Genomic DNA, 2,551 nt, shown 5'->3' with positions numbered 1-2,551 from the left:
TTACACCAGGGAATGGAAAGAAACATTAAAGATTTTCAAGACATCAGCAAAAAAATGTCAATGTGAAAAGCTAAGACACTGATGTGAGGGGGGCAGTGAGACAACTGAAAACAAAGAGGACATGTCGCTAAAGTCTGAATTTAAAATAGAAAATTCTGGTCAAACAGGTTAGGGACAGTTGCAAAAAACAACACAGCTTCCCCCCCTCCCCCACCCACCCAGCCAAAAGCTGTTTACAGAATGTCTGTGAAAAGAGCTACGCAGAGATTTAAAGAGACACTCCATTCAGCTGACTAAAAGTATCTTCACTTACATCAGTATAGCTCCAAACTCACGATCCAGCTCCATTTTCTCCTGTGCTTCACTTGCTGACTCTGTAGCCTCTCAAGCAGAAGGTTGTGGGTTCAAATCTCACTCCAGAGATTTGTGCACTTAATCCAAGCTGACAGTCCTGTTGGAGGAGATCGGAAATCAAGGCTTTAACAAGTAGCTGAAAAAGATCCCAGGTACGATTCAAGCTGGGGAATTCTCCCTGGTTTCCTGCTGAACATTTATTCTTCAACCAACATCAGTTAAAAGAGGTTATTTGTCATTATCCCGTTGTTGTATATGGGTCCTTGCTGGGTACAAAATAACTGCCACACTTACAACAGCAAAACACATTTCAACACTTCAAAAGTGCTTCATGGAGTAAAGTGTTTGGAATATTCAGTAATGAGCAGAAACAGAATATCTCTGTGATAATACACACAGAAAATGATGGAAATACACAGCAGGTTTTCAGCCTCTGTGTGGAGTAACAGAGTTAACGTTTCAGGTTGTGATGAAAGGTCATTCACCTGAAAAGTTCACTCAGTTTCTCTCTCCAAAGTGATCAAGGTAAGCATCAAGAGGTTTTTCATCCTCAAAGGCACCCAGAAAGCTAGAAAGGAACAGAGGGAAATGTCCCGACTCCAGAAAAACATGCAGAATCTGCTCTGGCTGCAGTCGATGGGGGTCGATGTCAAGGAGGAACTCCAAGAGGTGAAGAGCCAGCAAGCCTCGCTCTTTGCCTCGGAGGCCTCCAAGATCATCTTCTGTTCCAGGGACTAAGGCCCTTGAGTCCTTCGAGAAGAGTAAAACTCCTGGAAGCGACGGCTTGCTGGCGGAGTTGTATTCGGCTCTGTGGGACTGGATCGGCCCATACCTGCTAGAAGTGTACGAGAGTATGCTCCTGGCCGGCAGTATGTCAGAATCCATGAGGAAAGGCATCATCACCCTCATCTACAAGCACAAGGGGGGAAGGGAGGAAATTAGAAATTGGCGACCCATTTCACTGTTGAATGTGGACTATAAGCTTCTGTCCAAGGTCATCGTCAATCGGGTCAAATCCGCTCTGGAATTGGTGATCCACCCTGACCAGACCTGCACTGTGCCAGGCAGGTAGATCTTTGACAGCCTGGCGCTGCTCAGGGATACGATTGCCTATGTACAGGACAAGGGTGTGGATACCTGCCTCATCAGCTTGGATCAGGAGAAGGCCTTTGACAGAATATCACACACCTACATGGTGGATGTGCTCTCCAAAATGGGGTTTGGGGACGAAATTCGCAACTGGATCCAACTGCTCTACACTAACATCAGTAGCGCAGTCTCAATCAATGGGTGGGAAACAGATAGCTTTCCGATTAAATCTGGAGTCAGGCAGGGCTGTCCTCTCTCGCCTGTCCTTTTCGTGTGTTGCATAGAACCCTTTGCCGAGTCCATCAGGAAGGATCCGGGCATAAGAGGAGTGACGATCCCAGGCAGTGGAGGCACTCAGGTAAAAGCCTCCCTGTACATGGACGACGTCGCCGTCTTCTGCTCGGATCCGCTGTCGGTGCGCAGACTGATCCACATCTGCGACCAGTTTGAACTAGCCTCGGGAGCCAAGGTAAATCGTGGGAAGAGCGAGGCCATGTTCTTTGGGAACTGGGCTGACCGATCCTTTGTCCCCTTCACCGTCAGGGCTGACGGCCTGAAGGTGCTGGGGATATGGTTCGGAGGGTCCGGGGCATGTGTTAGAAACTGGAAGGAATGAGTGGCAATGGTAATAAGAGCACTGGGCATGCACCCAAACCCATTCTTAGGAAGGATGAGTGCCTATGAGTAGCATGTTGGCATGGGTCAGTGTGGAGAACAGTTAGGGGCTGGCCATCCCCCATGGACCTCAGGGGTGTTACAGTCAGTGGCAGCTGCCAATGATGCCGAAGTTCGCCAAGGGGGTGAGCCCTGGCTGCATGGACTGAGTGCCTTGCGGGTCGAGTGCCACGAATCGGATGTGCCCTGCGAGATGGTCCTCAGCTGGGGTTGGACTGGCTGCAATGGCGCTGCAGGTAGAGAGTGGACTCACTGCTCCTCTATACTTTCAGGAGAAGACATCCCATAACAATATTGAGAGGTCACAGACTGGCGGGGAACCCCACACCTCCTCATCCTCACTCACTATAAGCAGAAGGCCTTGGAACTCGAGGGGCAGCAAGTACCTCGGTCAACCAGCCATGGTGAGGTTGGGGTATCAGACGAAGGTCAG

This window comes from Cetorhinus maximus, unplaced genomic scaffold (assembly GCF_964194155.1).
Source record: "Cetorhinus maximus unplaced genomic scaffold, sCetMax3.hap1.1 HAP1_SCAFFOLD_2192, whole genome shotgun sequence".
Classification (NCBI taxonomy): domain Eukaryota; kingdom Metazoa; phylum Chordata; class Chondrichthyes; order Lamniformes; family Cetorhinidae; genus Cetorhinus; species Cetorhinus maximus.
Note: the sequence above shows the minus strand (reverse complement) of the source record.